General features: G+C 42.7%; 1 long non-coding RNA gene across 2 annotated transcripts; it reads left to right on the top strand.

Moving 5' to 3' along the window:
* The first annotated feature begins 3,451 nt into the window (after positions 1-3,451).
* Positions 3,452-7,367, top strand: LOC123106657 (uncharacterized). 2 transcript variants are annotated; one of them, XR_006451427.1, is made up of 4 exons: positions 3,452-3,563; positions 3,652-3,706; positions 3,886-4,970; positions 5,063-7,367. It is a non-coding gene; the product is annotated as an uncharacterized lncRNA (long non-coding RNA). The 2 variants fall into 2 exon arrangements; XR_006451426.1 differs by having other exon boundaries at positions 3,886-7,367.
* Positions 7,368-14,968: the final 7,601 nt, after the last annotated feature.

Genomic DNA, 14,968 nt, shown 5'->3' on the forward strand with positions numbered 1-14,968 from the left:
GCATGGTAGCTTTGCCACAAATACGATGTCAACTACATGATCATGCAAGGCAATATGACAATGATGAAGCGTGTCATAAATGAAACGGTGGAAAGTTGCATGGCAATATATCTCAGAATGGCTATGAAAATGCCATAATAGGTAGGTATGGTGGCTGTTTTGAGGAAGATATAAGGAGCGTTATGTGTGACAGAGCGTATCATATCATGGGGTTTGGATGCACTGGTGAAGTCTGCACCAACTCTCAAGGTGAGAAAGGGCAATGCAGTGTACCGAAGAGGCTAGAAATGATGGAAAGGTGAGAGTGCGTATAATCCATGGACTCAACATTAGTCATAAAGAACTCACATAATTATTGCAAAAATCTACAAGTCATAAAAAACCAAGCATTACGTGCATGCTCCTAGGGGGATAGATTGGTAGGAAAAGACCATCGCTCGTCCCTGACCGCCACTCATAAGGAAGACAATCAAAGAACACCTCATGTTTCAAATTTGTTACACAACGGTTAGCATAGGGACTTGCAAACTTCAACTCAAGTATTTCTCAAATTCACTACTACTCAACTAGCACAACTCTAATATCACCATCTTTATATCTCAAAACAATTATCAAGTATCAGACTTCTCATAGTATTCAATGCACCTTTTATGAAGGTTTTTATTATACCAATCTTGGATGCCTATCATATTAGGACCAATTTTATAGCCAAAGCAAATTATCATTATGTTCTAAAGGACTCTCAAAATAATATAAGTGAAGCATGAGAGATCAATAATTTCTATAAAATAAAACCACCACCGTGCTCTAAAAGATATAAGTGAAGTACTAGAGCAAAATTATCTAGCTCAAAAGATATAAGTGAAGCACATAGAGTATTCTAATAAATTCCGATTCATGTGTGTCTCTCCCAAAAGGTGTGTACAGCAAGGATGATTGTGGTAAACTAAAAATAAAAGACTAAAATCATACAAGACGCTCCAAGGAAAACACATATCATGTGGTGAATAAAAATATAGCCTCAAGTAAAGTTACCGATGGACGAAGACGAAAGAGGGGTTGCCTTCTGGGGCATCCCCAAGCTTAGGCTTTTGGTTTTCCTTGAATTTTACCTTGGGGTGCCTTGGGAATCCCCAAGCTTAGGCTCTTTCCACTCCTTATTCCACAATCCATCAAATCTTTACCCAAAACTTGAAAACTTCACAACACAAAACTCAACAGAAAATCTCATGAGCTCCGTTAGTATGAGAAAACAAACCACCAGTTAAGGTACTGTAATGAACTCATTCGTTATTTATATTGGTGTTAAACCTAATGTATTCCAACTTTTATATGGTTCATACCCTCCGATACTAGTCATAGATTCATCAAAATAAGCAAACAACACACGAAAAACAGAATCTGTCAAAAACAGAACAGTCTATAGTAATCTGTAGGTTTAGAATACTTATGTAACCCCAAAAATTCTGAAATAAATTGGTGGACATTAGTAATTTGTCTATTAATCAACTGCGAAAAGGATCAACCTAATCGCACTCTCCAGTAAAAATAGCAGAAAATCTTGTGAGCGCTAAAGTGTCTGTTTTTAACAGCAAGATCGCAAAAACTCCCCCCAAGTCTTCCCAAAGGTTCTACTTGGCACAAACACTAATTAAAAGCATAAAACCACATATAAACATAGGCTAGATGAATTATTTATTACTAAACAGAACCAAAAAGCAAGAAACAAAAATAAAATTGGGTTGCCTCCCAACAAGCGCTATCGTTTAACGCCCCTAGCTAGGCATAAAAGCAAGAATAGATCTAGGTATTACTATGATAATGATAAGGTAAATCACGGAAACTCATCTCGTACTCCCTACGTTCAGCAGCAAGCTTTCTTCGTGGCAAGCAGAAGTAATCAAAAGGGCTAAATTTAATGGGACAAAAGTCCCCAAGATCAAGCCCGGGAGGTATTTGTTCCTCCTTTGGCCCCTCATATTACACAACCAATTCATCATTATAAGCATTCTTTTGGCAAAAAGTCATGAGCCTTTGTTCAAGGGAAAAACCGAACCCATTATTTTGGATGGAAAAATTATCATTAAGTTCAGAAATCCTATCAACAAGAACATCGATAGGAACCTTCTTTCTAAGGTTTTCGTTAAAAGCAACATGATCTAAAGATCGTAAGCGCATTATGTCCTCTTGATAAAAAAGGATTGCTTCTATGGGAGGACGGCCAGCATCCACCCTATAATGCGCAAAAATTTCATTGGCCTCTTTTATTATAAATCTGAACACATGAGCTAAAAAGATGGTGTCTGCTCGCTTAACAGAAGAGTGCTCAATATTAGAAAATTCTAGAAAGATCCTCTATATGCAAGGATGCATATGGATAAATTGTCTTTCAAGTTCAACCACAAGCAACGATATAGCATCTGCAAGACTACTAGTTTTATGAAGAATAGACCCGCCTATGGTGGGCAAAGCACCAGCACAAGTAAAGAAATCTTGAATAACTCCTTTTCCAATAATATTACCACTACTAATCTGAAACTTTTTAGTGTGTAAAATAGTGGGTTCTTCATGAGGATCAACAAAAGCATCAAAGTTTTCCATGTTATTACCACTATCCTTATCAACGATAACCTCCCCAATTTCAAACATGATGGAAGCAAGAGGCAAGCAAAAAGAGGCGAACGGAAAAGGAGGACGAATAAAACGGCAAGGGTGAAGTGGGGGAGAGGAAAACGAGAGGCAAATGGAAAATAATGTAATGCGAGGGATAAGAGTTTGTGATGGGTACTTGGTATGTCTTGACTTGTGCGTAGATCTCCCTGGCAACACCGCCAGAAATCCTTCTTGCTACCTCTTGAGCACTGCGTTGGTTTTCCCTTGAAGAGGAAAGGGTGATGCAGCAAAGTAGCGTAAGTATTCTATACCTATACTAATTTCAGACTCCCAAGAAATTACCATGTTAATCAGTAATTATGAACCGTTAATCTGGTGGGTCCATATTATTACGGTCTATATCTACCTACAGTATTTTTCCCAAGTTAGAAAAAAAACCGGCAAACTCCCAAGAAATTACCATGTTAATCAGTAATTATGAACCGTTAATCTGGTGGGTCCATATTACTACAGTCTAGATCTACCTACAGTATTTTCCCCAGTTAGAAAAAAACCCGGCTAAATGGCCCACAATTCTATCTCTCGATTCTAAAAATAAAAGCAAACATTGTAACGATCTCCATAAACCTATACAATCGTAGTCCTAAAAAGTATGATCTTATCTGCCTTAGGCTCTATTAAAACAAAATCTTCCAGAATTAACATCATGCCTGAAAAAAAGAGATGAATATCTCAACATGCGCTCCTCTATCCCAAGTCCCATTCTCTCACGACTCTCCCTTCCCAATATCTCACAATTCTGTTATAAAAAAATCCCAATTCCATCCTTCCTATATCCCGACTCTCCCAGCCCCATATCTCACGACTCTGCTTCTCTCCTTCCTCTAGGTCATCAAAATAAAAAGACAAAGAATTGATCTCACAGTTGCCCTCCCCGGCGACGACCACACGTCTGGTTCTCTCAACTCTTCTTTCAGAGGGAAATTGTGACTTATATTCTGCTCCCTGAACCCTACCTCCATCTATGTACCATTGCAGTGGTGGATAGTAGGAGGAGGAGATAGATGAATAATTCTCAAGATATTCGCCGCTGGTAAGGACCAATCCTTCTGTCCGTTCCGATTCCACCTCACCGTTAATCTCGCATAGTTTGATATGTACATGATCCGAGTGTGGTGTGCAACGACATGGGTAAGCGAAAATTTTGCCATTGCATTGACGTCGATTTGCATTTTTTTTCTTGGCTTGATGCTGCTGGTTTCGAATTTCAAGGTCTTCGTCAATACCAACAAGACATCATGTGTGGATAGTTGTCGCCCTGATTGATGCTCACTCTCAGTCTTGCCGGTCTCTCAGTGTGTCAAATACCTGCAAGAATTTAACACGCTGCTTCTCTTCGGCTATGTTGTGGATACACCATCAGCCATGTCGCCTCCAGCTGGTTTCTCCCATGGAAATCAATCCATGCGCCTCCCAAATTGGAACAAGTGAGTTGTAGTTGATCTGGTGTACTCACTGGATTTATGATGTAGTTCAAGTTTGTCTACGATCACTACCTTTTTTTAATTTGTTCTTTTTTGGTTGTTTGTAATTGAATTGGTCGTATCTTTTTCATTCCGTCTACAGTCAGTTTTTTCCGTACCCTTTGAGAGTGCTCTCCAGGGATTCGTTTCTAAATCTTCTCTGGTATGCTCTTTGGAATTGGATACGCCATGTAGATCAGAGGGAGCACAACTAGGGCTAATCAGCTATATCTTTGTCATTTTGTTCCCAATCTGTTTTTATCGTGCCCTTCGAGAGTGTTCTCCAGAGATTTGATTCCAAAACATCCCGGGTGCGCTGGGTATGTCATGGAGTGATGGAGATCGTGTTGGAGGGAGCACAACTAAGGCTAACGCTGCTCAGGTGCCTCTGCGAGCCTCTATCTGACAACGGCGATGGCTAGCAGCCTACTCCACGTAAAGGCTAGCAGGTCAGCTGACAACTCCTCCATATGCCATCAATCTTTTGAATCACTGATTGTTTCGTAATGGATGTGTCCGCACAGCAGAACCAGAAGTATCAAGGTACCTTCAGGGAGATTGGTTAATTAGCTAGGTACGTATAAAGTTGTTAATCTAAATAGGACGCAACTACAAGACAACACCAATATGGTGAACCATGGCATGAGATGCCTAACATCTGCATGTCGTGTGCAGGGTTTGAATCACACATAAAGACCACCAGCTGCATGTTCGCACATTATCTTTGTGGTTTAAATAACCATGTTCGCTCTGGCATCCCTATACTCACGTACTTATTAAAAGCTCCCTGGATTTAGAAGCATGTGTTTGCATGTCTTTGTGAAGAGGAGATAGGTAGATCCATGTTTTATTCTTTTCAGTTCATGAAGATGAAGCAATTAGATCATCACAAGAATCTTTAATCTAATGATTTTTGTCCAATTCAGAAGAAGGTTAGCATCATCAATAGTCGTCGACTCATGCCCCAACTAGCACAAAACTATGCCTACGTCCCTGAGAGAACTTGAGTTTTGACATCGTCCAGTTGTGGACCGCAACCATGTTCTGAACATCTGAATCCGCAATCATGTTCTGAACATCTGACCATAGAACGATAGGAGCACCATGTACCAGGACAAGGAGCAGGTTATGGGTTCCCCGTCGATTCCCCTACAGGAGCATCTTTTGAGGAGGGCCACGCTATTTACAGGATAGTGAATCTGGTAAGCATCCAATAGATAAAAGAAATCATAATTTTCTGTTGGCAATTTCCATGCAAGGTTCAAACAAATTCCTGTTTGAGCGTGCAGTAGAGTATGTGTGGCCCAAGATTTGATGTTTGGCTAAAATATTGTGTTGTTTGCAATTGTCAATGGAGATTCCAAATTTTCTATCTAAATTCGTATGACTAGGTTTTCTTTTATTTAACATGTCTAAAATTCTTATTTACAAGCATTCATGTGTATGTTTTTTGATTTTTACAAAAGAAAGAAGCCTACGCGTGTGCATGTTTGTTAGATTTCTGGGAGAAAGAAGCCAACAGAGTACACAATGATTTGTCGAATTTGGATGTTTCCCATGGTCATGCACGAATTTAGTTATTGAGCAACTAATCATTCCACCATCTAAGCATCTCAGCCTTCCGGTCACTTAATTCATTCATCACACGACCACTGAGGCTGGGCGAATGCAGGTAAATCAAAATTCTATACTGAACATTAGGTACCTCCATGCTAAAAGAAAGCTAGCCCGGAGGCATCAGACAGGCCTGCTCACCTAGCTTTAGAGTTTTTTTCTAAATCATTAAGATGACACGATTATAGATTTATAATACTAGGTTAATCAATTCCAACGCAAGTGACATGTATTCCTATATTTCCCTGCCCATCGTAAGGAGTAAAAACTGTAGGAATTCTTACATTATCTCAAACATCTTGGTGTATGTCTATGATCTCTTGGTCTAGCTCTGAGGTTGATCGGATTTCCCAATAGGATAAAAAATAAAATTTTGTCACATATCCTAAATCATCTTTAGATCGCTTTGTAAGAGCACCTGACAGAGCTGCATGCCTTACTTGAATGCGCAGAAAATCATGTTAATATAATTAATTGCCCTGAGTGAAATGTTTGAATTATTTTCTTTTGTGCACAAGCTTATATATTATTAGTTTGAAGAAAATAAGAATTGTATAATTATCATATTTTATGTGGGGGTGCTTCATTATTAAATCTAGAAGTTCGTAATAGATAATATATCATTGTGTTGTTTTAAACTAACTTGCTCTTTTGACTGGCAAAATGTTGATACTGAATCTAGGGGCAAAATTGAGTTAATCGCTGCTTCTTGGCTGAATTAATTAGTCTTTTTCCTTGTGAAATTTTATTGTCGCCATACACAAGTTATGCAGGGGTAAAAGTAACAATTGTTTTATGGGCATGCTAAATGTGTATTTCTGCAGTACTAAATATTGTTATTACACCAATTTGCTTTGTCGGAGGTATCATTTATGCCCTAATACTCTGTTATGTGGGGCCAAGCCGGCAACATATCTTGAAAATTTTAGCTTGACATATCTTTGTGCCACTCATGCCCACATGTGCTAAGTTGTTCCAAGTAGGCGGAAGGAGACTATTGTATACGTAGTTTAGCTACATAAGAATGTTTGGGCTTTCAGTAAGCAAGTCTGACCAGTTGATAACTTATTTGGTTACCTCCAACATACATATGTTTAAGGCCTCAATAAACAATATATATTTGAACATTGACCTTACCTTGAGAATAATGTTGCTGCTGCAGAGGTATTTCTCTCTTAATTGGCAAGTTTTTGCTGTCAAGGTATCACGGGGGCTAAACTCTTATATTCTTATATAGTCAATATCATGATACGCATTCCACCGCCATGATCACAAGTGTGCGAATGAGCAACTGGTGCACATGGTTCTGTCCTAGCCCACGAAGAACAACATTATGAGGCTGTGAAGAAGGCCGACGTTGAGAGCTAGGAGAAGCACACCACAATGTGATGGCACTGTGATGGATTGAATAACCCGTGAAGAAGGTCATCCAAAAGAATTCGGTGGTTTTCTTCCTAGGAAATGCAAGAAACTCAAACATGCATGTTCATTCATGGTGGTAAAATAAAATTTGCACAACACTATTTTTCTAACTTATCTGGTACTAATGGGAAGTGTATTATTGAGGAATGCAAATCATTTTATCCCTGCTGCTAGATTTTTCTACCATGTGATCAGTGAAACCAAGGTATATATGATCAAAAAATGTTTTATAATGTGAAACTTCTCCAGATGTATAACTTGAGTATATATGTACTCACGGATAGAACAATGGTCATTGAATCAAAGGAATAATATCACAATGTGTAATATCTGCAATGAACTGTCATTTTGTATATATACGGTGAGTAATGAGACATTCGTAAGATTTTTGGTGCAATGTTGAATATAAACTCCTCAAATCGGTGTGGTCTAACATAATATAAGCATCTATTTCAAGTATTCTTTGAGCGTGTGTTGCTAATAAATTACTGTAAGATATAATTCAACCATGGGGTTTTTGGTTCTAATATTTAATTCTAGGGAAATTCTAAAGCTAAAAACACCAACAAAATAAATGTAGCTCATGCGGATGCACGGGTTGACGACTAGTTCCCTTAGTTTTTGAGAACCAAGGTATCAATCCAGTAGGAGACTACACGCAAGTCACCTCGCACCTACACAAACAAATAAGAACCTCGCAACCAACGCGATAAAGGGGTTGTCAATCCCTTCACGGTCACTTACGAGAGTGAGATTTGATAGAGATAATAAGATAAATATTTTTGGTGTTTTTATGATATAGATAGGAAAATAAAGATTGCAAAATAAAATAGATTGGAAACTTATATGATAGAAGATAGACCCGGGGGCCATAGGTTTCACTAGTGGCTTCTCTCAAGATAGCATAAATATTACAGTGGGTGAACAAATTATTGTCGAGCAATTGATAGAAAAGTGCATAATTATGAGAATATCTAGGCATGATCATGTATATAGGCATCACGTCCGCTACAAAGTAGACCGAAATGATTCTGCATCTACTACTATTACTCCACACATCGACCGCTATCCAGCATTCATCTAGAGTATTAAGTTCATAAGAACATAGTAACGCATTAGGCAAGATGACATGATGTAGAGGTATAAACTCAAGCAATATGATATAAACCTCATCTTTTTATCCTCGAAGGAAACAATACAATACATGCCTTGATGCCCCTGCTGTCACTGGGAAAGGACACCGCAAGATTAAACCCAAAGCTAAGCACTTCTCCCATTGCAAGAAAGATCAATCTAGTAGGCCAAACCAAACTGATAATTCGAAGAGACTTGCAAAGATAACAAATCATACATAAAATATTTCAGAGAAGAATCAAATATTGTTCATAGATAAACTTGATCATAAACCCACAATTCATCAGATCTCGACAAACACGCCGCAAAAAGAATTACATCGAATAGATCTCCAAGAAGATCGAGGAGAACTTTGTATTGAGATCCAAAGTGAGAGAAGAAGACATCTAGCTAATAACTATGGACCCGAAGGTCTGTAGTAAACTACTCACACATCATCGGAGAGGCTATGGTGTTGATCTAGAAGGCCTCCGTGATCGATTCCCCTCCGGCGGAGCTCCGGAAAAGGCCCCAAGATGGGATCTCTTGGGTACAGAAGGTTGCGGCGATGGAAATAGGGTTTCGTGGTGCTCCTGGATGTTTTTGGGGTATATGGATATATATATATATATAGGAGGAAGAAGTAGGTCGGTGGAGCTATGAGGGGCCCACGAGGGTGGGGCCGCGCCAAGGGGGCAGGCGCGCCTCCCTGTCTTGTGGCCTCCTCGCTCCTTTCTTGACGTCTACTCCAAGTCCCCTAGATCACGTTTGTTCCAAAAATAACTCTCCCGAAGGTTTCATTCCGTTTGGATTCTGTTTGATATTCCTTTTTTGTGAAACACCAAAATAGGCAAAAAAACAGCAATTTGCACTGGACCTTGGGTTAGTAGGTTAGTCCCAAAAATAATATAAAAGCGTATAATAAAGCCCATTAAACATCCAAAACAGATAATATAATAGCATGGAACAATCAAAAATTATAGATACGTTGGAGACATATCAGTACCCTGGAGCCGTTGTTGTTGGGGAACGTAGTAATTTCAAAAAAATTCCTACACACACGCAAGATCATGGTGATGCATAGCAACGAGAGGGGAGAGTGTGATCTACGTACCCTTGTAGACCGACAGCGGAAGCGTTACGACAACGCGGTTGATGTAGTCGTACGTCTTCACGGCCGAAACTACGGCACCTCCGAGTTCTAGCACACGTTCAGCTCGATGACGATCCGCGGACTCCGATCCAGCAAAGTGTCAGGGAAGAGTTTCGTCAGCACAACGGCATAGTGACGATCTTGATGTTCTACTGTCGCAGGGCTTCGCCTAAGCACCACTACAATATTATTGAGGACTATGGTGTCAGGGGGCACCGCACACGGCTAAGAGAACGATCTTAGAGATCAACTTGTGTGTCTAGGGGTGCCCCCTGCCCCCGTATAAAGGAGCCAAGGGGGTGCGGCCGGCCCTAGGAGGAGGCACGCAGGAGGAGTCCTACTCCTACCGGGAGTAGGACTCCCCCCTTTCCCTAGTTGGATTAGGACTTGGGGAAGAAGGAAGAGAGGGAAGAAAGGAAAGGGGGGGCGCCGCCCCCCCTCCTTGTCCAATTCGGACTTGGGAGGGGAGGGGCACGCGGCAGCCCCTAGGCCTCCTCTCCTCTTCCTCCACTAGGCCCATTAAGGCCCATTAGGTTACCGGGGGTTCCGGTAACCTCCCGGTACTCCGGTAAAATGCCGATTTTACCCGGAACACTTCCGATGTCCAAACATAGGCTTCCAATATATCAATCTTTATGTCTCGACCATTTAGAAACTCCTCGTCATGTCCATGATCACATCTGGGACTCCGAACTAACTTCGGTTTATCAAAACTCATAATATAACTGTCATCGAACTTTAAGCGTGCGGACCCTACGGGTTCGAGAACAATGTAGACATGACCGAGACACGTCTCCGGTCAATAACCAATAGCAGAACCTGGATGCTCATATTGGCTCCCACATATTCTACGAAGATCTTTATCGGTCAGACCGCATAACAACATATTTTGTTCCCTTTGTCATCGGTATGTTACTTGCCTGAGATTCGATCATCGGTATCTCAATACCTAGTTCAATCTCGTTACCGGCAAGTGTCTTTACTCGTTTCATAATACATCATCTCACAACTAACTCATTAGTTGCAATGCTTGCAAGGCTTATGTGATGTGCATTACCGAGAGGGCCCAGAGATACCTCTCCGACAATCGGAGTGACAAATCCTAATCTCGAAATACGCCAACCCAACATGTACCTTTGGAGACACTTGTAGAGCTACTTTATAATCACCCAGTTACGTTGTGACGTTTGGTAGCACACAAAGTGTTCCTCCGGCAAACGGGAGTTGCATAATCTCATAGTTATAGGAACATGTATAAGTCATGAAGAAAGCAATATCAACATACTAAACGATCAGGTGCTAAGCTAATGGAATGGGTCATGTCAATCACATCATTCTCCTAATAATGTGATCCCGTTAATCAAATGACAACACATGTCTATGGTTAGGAAAAATAACCATCTTTGATTAACGAGCTAGTCAACTAGAGGCATACTAGTGACGTTTAGTTTGTCTATGTATTCACACAAGTATTATGTTTTCGGATAATACAATTCTAACATGAACAATAAACATTTACCATGATATAAGGAAATAAAATAATAACTTTATTATTGCCTCTAGGGCATATTTCCTTCAGTTGTCTCTCTGCCTCTACGGCGACGTGGTGCGGATTGGTGTTCGGCGTAGGTGGTCGCTTTATCTCACCCGCATGGTGGCCGGTCTAGTTCATCGGCACGGTCATGTCTTGATGGTATGGGCTCGAGGGCTTCATCTTCAAATTGTGCTAGTAGCCGACGCTTTGGATAACTCTTTGCTGGGTGTTCAAGGCCATACTCTTTGGCGGCTAGCACTTGGGTCCACCTATCGTTGAGTGTATCCTGTCTGGCTTGGAGCCACTGCTGCTGCTTTTTTAGACTTCTTGCAGTGGTGATTAGCTGGCGCTTAAAGCGCTCCTGCTCGAGTGGTTCCTCTGGCAGGATGAAGTCTTCGTCGCCGAGGCTCACATCGTCTTCGGAGAGCGGTAGATAATTACTATCTTCTGAGTCCCCGTTCCTGACCGGATTGTCTGGGTTGACTTGCCCCTCTCCCACATCATATTGTTTGGATGTGGGCTCGACGGGGGCTTCGGGCTCTTCGACACCCTCCGGAGTGTTATCGTATCCGGTGCCGGTATTACTGTCTTTGCCACGACGCGATTTTGAGCGGCGTCGCTGGCGTAGATGTTTCGGTGCTGCCTCATCAGGTTTTTCCTCTATCGGATCTTTCCTGTTTGTATCGTCATCCTCTTTGGGTGTATCCACCATGTATATGTCGTATGTGGAGGTGGCCGTCCAACGTCCGGTAATCGGCGGGTCTTGGCCTTGTTCGTCTCCGGCATCGTCGTCCATGTCGTTGATGTCTTCGGAGGCGTAATCCAGCATGTTGGTTAAGTCTTCGACGGTGGCTATGAAGTGGGTGGTGGGTGGGACGTAAAATTCCCCACTCTCAGCCCCTAGTCCGGGTTGGGCGTAGTTCGGAAGTGATTCCTATGTAATAGCGAGGGATCGCATTAAGTCTAGTGCCTCGTTTAAGAGCGAGGTTTGGACGTGGAAGAGAGAGTCCGCGAGGCTGGCCGGGGTGAAAGCCTCCTGGCCTTGCCTACTTGGCGCAGGCTTCGAGAGTTCGGATCTGGAGTCCTGGAGCGAGTCCGACCTTTCAATGATAGGGGAACCTGGACTAATTTCGAGTTTGGCGTGGACACGATCGCCTCCGGATCCTCGATAATGCGGTTTGCAACGGAGAGTCTGGTGGGCTCCACACTCCCATCTTCGGACCTGATGATTTGGTTCGGATCTAAGGCCAGAGCGATGGTTGGGCCCGCGAACCCTTCGAAGATCAAGGCTCCTCAGATATTAGCGACATAGTTTAGGTTCCCGAAACTGATCTGGTGACCTGGGGCGTAGCTGTCGATCTGGTCAAGGTGGCTAATCGAGTTGGCATGCAGTGCGAAGCCGCCGAATATGAAAATTTGGCCGGGGAGGAAAGTCTCCCCTGAAACAGCATCATTGCAGATGATCGATCGACCCATCAAACCTTCTATCAATGGCACAGTGGAACTCTCAATGAAAGCACCAATGTCGGTGTCAAAATCGGCCGATCTCGGGTAGGGGGTCCTGAACTGTGCGTCTGAGGATCGAAGGTAACAGGAGACAAGGGACACGATGTTTACCCAGGTTCGGGCCCTCTTAATGGAGGTAATACCCTACTTCCTGCTTGATTGACTTTGATGAGTATAGGGGTTAAAAGAGTAGATCTACCTCGAGATCATAATGGCTAAACACTAGATGTCTGGCATATATGATTATGATTGCCTCTACAGACTAAACCCTCCGGTTTATATAGACACCGGAGGGGCCAAGGGTCGTACAGAGTTGGTTTACAAAGAAAGGAATCTTCATATCTGAACGCCAAGCTTGCCATCCACGCAAAGGAGAGTCCCATTTGGACATGAGGGAAGGCCTTCTATCTTGTATCTTCACGGCCCATCAGTCTGGCCCATGTCACATAGCCCGGACGCACGGGGACCCCCTAATCCAGGACTCCCTCACATACCATGCTAGACTTCTTTGGATCGACAAAACCCTCGGGCTGTGTCATATACACATCCTCGGTTAAATTTTTTGGGGAACGTAGTAATTTGAAAAAAATCCTACACACACTCAGGATCATGGTGATGCAAAGCAACGAGAGGGGAGAGTATGTCCACATACCCTCGTAGACCGAAAGCGGAAGCGTTAGCACAACGCGGTTGATGTAGTCGTACGTCTTCACGATCTGACCAATCCAAGTACCGAACGCACGGCACCTCCGAGTTCTGCACATGTTCAACTCGATGACATCCCGTGAGCTCCAATTCAGCAAAGCTTCACAGGAGAGTTTCGTCAGCACGACGGCGTGGTGATGGTGATGATGATGCTACCGACACAGGGCTTCGCCTAAGCACCGCTACGATATAACCGAGGTGGAATATGGTGGTGGGGGGCACCGCACACGGCTGGAATAGATCAACTGATCAACTTGTGTGTTCTAGGGTGCCCCCTGCCCCCGTATATAAAGGAGCAAGGGGGAGGCGGCCGGCCAGGAGGAGGGCGCGCCAGGGAGGGAGTCCTACTCCCACCGGGAGTAGGACTCCTCCTTTTCCTTGTAGGAATAGGAGAGGGAAGGAAGGGAGAGAGGAGCAGAAGGAAAGGGGGGCGCCCCCCCCCCCCTCCTTGTCCAATTCAGACTAGAGGGGGAGGGGGCGCGCAGCTACCCTGGCCGCCCCTCCTCTTCTCTCACTAAGGCCCATGAGGCCCAATTAACTCCCAGGAGGGGGGGTCCGGTAACCCCATGTTACTCTGGTTTTTATCCAAAACCACTCGGAACACTTCCGGTGTCCGAATATAGTCGTCCAATATATCGATCTTTACGTCTCGACCATTTCGAGACACCTCGTCATGTCCGTGATCATATCCGGGACTCCGAACTGCCTTCAGTACATCAAAACACAAAAACTCATAATACCGATCGTCACCAAACTTTAAGCGTGCGGACCCTACGGGTTCGAGAACTATGTAGATATGACCGGGACACGTCTCCGGTCAATAACCAATAGCGGAACCTAGATGCTCATATTGGCTCCTACATATTCTACGAAGATCTTTATTGTTCAAACCGCATAACAACATACGTTGTTCCCTTTGTCATTGGTATGTTACTTGCCCGAGATTCGATCGTCGGTATCTCAATACCTAGTTCAATCTCGTTATCGGCAAGTCTCTTTACTCGTTCCGTAATGCATCATCCCGCAACTAACTCATTAGTCACACTGCTTGCAAGGCTTATAGTGATGTGCATTACCAAGAGGGCCTAGAGATACCTCTCCGACAATCGGAGTGACAAATCCTAATCTCGAAATACACCAACTCAACAAGTACCTTCAGAGACACCTGTATAGCACCTTTATAATCACCCAGTTATGTTGTGGAGTTTGGTAGCACACAAAGTGTTCCTCCGGTAAACAGGAGTTGCATAAACTCGTAGTCATAGGAACATGTATAAGTCATGAAGAAAGCAATAGCATCATACTAAACGATCAAGTGCTAAGCTAATGGAATGGGTCAAGTCAATCACATCATTCTCCTAATGATGTGATCCCGTTAATCAAATGACAACTCATGTCCATGGCTAGGAAACATAACCATCTTTGATCAACGAGCTAGTCAAGTAGAGGCATACTAGTGACACTTTGTTTGTCTATGTATTCACACATGTATTATGTTTCTGGTTAATACAATTCTAGCATGAATAATAAACATTTATCATGATATAAGGAAATAAATAATAACTGTATTATTGCCTCTAGGGCATATTTCCTTCAGTCTCCCACTTGCACTAGAATCAATAATATAGATTACACAGTAATGATTCTAACACCCATGGAGCATTGGTGCTGATCATGTTTTGCTCATGGAAGTGGCTTAGTCAATGGGTCTACAACATTCAGATCCGTATGTATCTTGCAAATCTCTATGTCTCCCACCTGGACTTGATCCCAGATGGAGTTGAA

Source organism: Triticum aestivum, chromosome 5A (genome assembly GCF_018294505.1).
Source record: "Triticum aestivum cultivar Chinese Spring chromosome 5A, IWGSC CS RefSeq v2.1, whole genome shotgun sequence".
NCBI classification, from domain to species: domain Eukaryota; kingdom Viridiplantae; phylum Streptophyta; class Magnoliopsida; order Poales; family Poaceae; genus Triticum; species Triticum aestivum.